Below are 4140 nucleotides of genomic sequence, written 5' to 3'. Positions count from 1 at the left end.
CATGATGAAGCTTTGATATAAAACATATTAAAAAATCAATGTTGGTAATCGACCTTGTTTTTGAGAAATATGGCAATTTTAATAGCACCTTCTTTAGTCTTTGCAAAGCGTAAAAAGTGAAGAAAAATAAGTAGAGAGCAATATACAAATAGAGCTATAACATTTTTATTGTAAAAAGGATCATAATTTGTCATATATGGTTCCAAACAACCTTTCACATAATTGTATATTACACATCAATTTCAAGTTCAGCAATCATTGTTAACATGCAACAACATTACTTCAACAAAGCTACATTGGCCTATCACCTTAAAATAGTGCACAATATTTGCACACAGGGTCATACTTTTGCTTTAGCTGCAAAAAAATTACCCATCAAATTTCTTATTTTATTTCATTAAGTGGTTAGTCTATTAGTAAGTTAAATATAAGAAAAAAAATTATACACCATAATGGGGTTCAATATGGAACTAGCAAAAAATTCCTAACCCCACCCCCTTTTTACAAACTACACATTTTCGTAAGAAAAAGGATTATTAAAAGATGTTGTAAACAATCCATCAAAAAAAAGCTTGCTGAAATTCGAAGATTCTTTGTAATACCTTTTTCAAATTAATAAATATAATACAGAAAGTATGTATTTCAAATTTTAGCTTATACTCTGTTGTAGTTCTCGTTGTTGACCTTTGTGCACTTACACTCAGAATATAAATTTATCATACGTCATCACATTTGATGATTAATATTAGAGTTTTCCCACATAAAAATCCCCACAAAAAATAGAAATACAATTTATATTTGTTAAAACAAATGTCTCCATTACATCCCAACCCCTTTAATATACTGCATGGCATGGAAGAGAAAGAATGAGCAGGAACATAGACATCATGAATTGCACTCGGCGCATTGAGAAGGATTTAGCCAGCAGAGATAAACTACTGACTTTTTAATAACTTAAAATGTTTGAGCATTCGATCCCAAATTACCTCTGAGAATTGAACATGACAGCAAGAAGGTTTCTATAAGCTATTTCAGGGGCGGATCGGAAACTGTAATGGGGGGGGGGGGGGGGGGGGGGGAGGGAGGGACTGTATGAGGCAGGGGTCTAAAAGTAATTCAATAAATCAAAACGTTTTTTCAGACATTTATTTCTCCGAGAGTGGAGGAAATTATTGCTTCTTTTATCGTATACATTTTTCTTAACAACATACCACGATTTACCTATTATACCTATTTGAAGAAATTGATATGATTATACAGCATAGTGCACCAAATATGTTTAAATAACAACTTTATATTCAATATCAATAGAAAGATTTCAACCCAAGAGACCCATGGATTGATTGATTGTATCTTGTTTAACGTCTCTCTCTCGAGCATTTTTCACTCATATGGAGACGTCACCAAGACCGGTGAAGGGCTTCAAATTTAGGCCTTTGCTCAGCGCTTACGGCCATTGAGCAGTGAGGGTTCTTTAGCGTGCCACACCTACTGTGACACTGGGGATCCGATTTTAAGGTCATATCCGAGGACCCGTGACATTCACACCTGATACCGAGTGTTTGGCAATGGAACTTCCATTACCTGTTTTAACGGCTTAGGTCTGTCGCGGCCGGGATTCGAACCCCGGCCTTCTGCATGCGGGGCGAATGCTCTAACCTCTAGACCACCACCGTGGCTCGACTCATGGATCTCGAGGCCCATATCACCTATCTTGCTCTCACAAATATATATGTATCTTCATAAGTTTATGAGTCCTACTTGTAGTCTCACACTGAAACAAAAACTCGCTATTGGATAACTCAGAATGCATGCATACTGCATTATCTATTTCTAATTTCTCCCAGTTCACGGTATATATGCACTGAATGTGTTGGGGGGGGGGGGGGGGGGAGGGGGGGGGGGGGTAGAAAATGAGAAATTCAAACACATTGATTAAAAGTTATAAAATTGGTATTTTATTTTCATTTAGAAATGTTTACTGATTTTGATATATCAAAAACTTAGAATAATCAACAATGACACTTCATCTACATTTATGCAATATTATTGTCTTTAAGAAAGACATATAATAGTATACATGAGTACATGTACTTGTTTTCAATTAAATTCACACTTTAGTATGTTGCACAATATATCTGGGCTCACAAATACATTATTGATTCTATCCAAGTCCCACATTGTGCAGAAGTTCTTGAATTTTCTCTGTAACCTGTAAAGTTGTGGGGTCCAGGGGATATGACATCATCAATGTAAATGAAGTACCTGTTAAAATATATTCTGTATATTCAAATATTGAGAAAAAAAAGATGAATATGATTATTTAATATACTAAGAATTGTCTTTACAAATGTCTGGTGTTAAAATAAAAAAAATTATCTTAGAAAATACTGTACTTTTCTTGCTGATTTTCAAGGCAAATTGCTGTTGAAGTTGTTGACTCGAAGCCCATTTCAACTTGCACTGGTCCTTAGGATGACACTTAGGGAAAAAATCATCATAATTAATATTTGCACAGTCAGTATTAATCATTAATTATACTGTGTCAGACAATGTCAATTTTAAAATTGTGGGTCTCAATGCATCTTCAGTGAACTTTAAAATACTGATATATTGAAAATAACATTTATTATGTTAATTTTTAAAATCTTGTCTGAAATCAGTATTACATATGTAACACTATGTTAAATGTGTGCAGTGCAGCAATGTGAACTCTTGCAGTAGTAGTACATCTGAATGATTGTTATTTACTTTATATTGTTATAGCTAACTTCTATTTAAACTGTACATACCCCATACCCCCCCCCCCCCCTTAATGAGGTGAATAAACATCATGATTATCATATTGCAATATGAGATGACAGATATGTTTTCATACGATAAACTGCCAGTTCATTCTAATAATATCAAAACAAGTCAACTCTAGATTTATCAGACATGTCTCCTTTACCAAGTGTGGGTCAAGAGAAGGACATACATATCTTATGTTCATACAATACATACATTTGCCTATGAGAGGGCTTGTGATTTTACAAAATATTAATATTTTAAATTGTAGACTTGCATGCTTGTGTGAAACATGAAACCCCAGATTTGAAATATCTCTTAGGTCAATGAAATTTCAAGATATTATAAGTACTATCATGTATACCAAATAGAAATTTAGTGCAACACCCCCCCCCCCCCCAAAAAAAAAAACTTGGGAGAGACCTATTTTTTTAAATGTGGCATATACATGACATTCATTTACAATTACATGAGCATATAGGAGTTATATTTTGGGCACATATGGAATACATAAATGCAAAGAAAATGAAACATCTCCAAGTTGTGTGTTTATAGATGTTATTATAAAATCACGTTGTGAAATAGCAGAGGAAAAGTGGGTTGAATACAAATTTAATTTGCCATGTTTTTTCACTTACCAAAGAAATTATAACCTCGTTGTCCACGTTGAATGCATCCATCGAATCCCTCTTCTCAGAAGAAACTTTGTTTAAACTCTCAATGACTACATAAACAGTATTGAAACTCGCAGCACTCGGAGTCGGACATCACGATCACGCTACATCAACAACTTTGTAAAATTGTTTACGTAGCGCAGCTATGCATGGTCGTGAGGTAAAAAGTGCCATTCTGCACGGACGAAACATTTGGTCCACTATTATTACATTGACGTATTCCTAATCTAAACTATGGTCTATCTTTCGTCGAGACGACCCCCTCAATCATCGAGTCAGTCACATCAACAACTTGTACTTTCGGAACCCCTTTATATTTTTCAACTACTCTATGACGGTGTACGGAATTCCGGAAAATAAATTCACGTGAATATACACGATTTTTACTGATCACGTGGTTGCTATCCGTCTCTACCTTAAACCTTCACCTCATAACATCTTGTAATTTCTTATTTTAAACTTTCATGATGTAAAAAAAAAAAATTTCATTATTTTGGTAGCACACGTAAAAATTGAGGCGTTGGTAATGCAATGATCAGAGGAAAATCAGATTTATGAAACCTTTTTATACGAAGATATTAAAAGTGATAAGCCAATGAGAATTTAGATGACATAAATAGGGCTGAATCAATCAGAAAATGAGCATTCCTAAAAACTCGGTGGCTCATTTGATGACGTA

At 34.3% G+C, this 4140-nt stretch overlaps 1 long non-coding RNA gene across 1 annotated transcript; it reads right to left on the bottom strand.

The window, feature by feature from the left end:
* Positions 1 to 1935: 1935 nt before the first annotated feature.
* LOC125654321 (uncharacterized) lies at positions 1936 to 3881 on the bottom strand. The gene is made up of 3 exons (XR_008795825.1): positions 3426 to 3881; positions 2397 to 2481; positions 1936 to 2265 (listed from the first exon to the last, which is right to left on the bottom strand). It is a non-coding gene; the product is annotated as an uncharacterized LOC125654321 (long non-coding RNA).
* Between the last annotated feature and the right edge of the window lie 259 nt (positions 3882 to 4140).

Source organism: Ostrea edulis, chromosome 6, assembly GCF_947568905.1.
Source record: "Ostrea edulis chromosome 6, xbOstEdul1.1, whole genome shotgun sequence".
Taxonomy (NCBI): Eukaryota; Metazoa; Mollusca; class Bivalvia; order Ostreida; family Ostreidae; genus Ostrea; species Ostrea edulis.
Note: the sequence above shows the minus strand (reverse complement) of the source record. Positions and strands in the feature narration are given on the sequence as shown.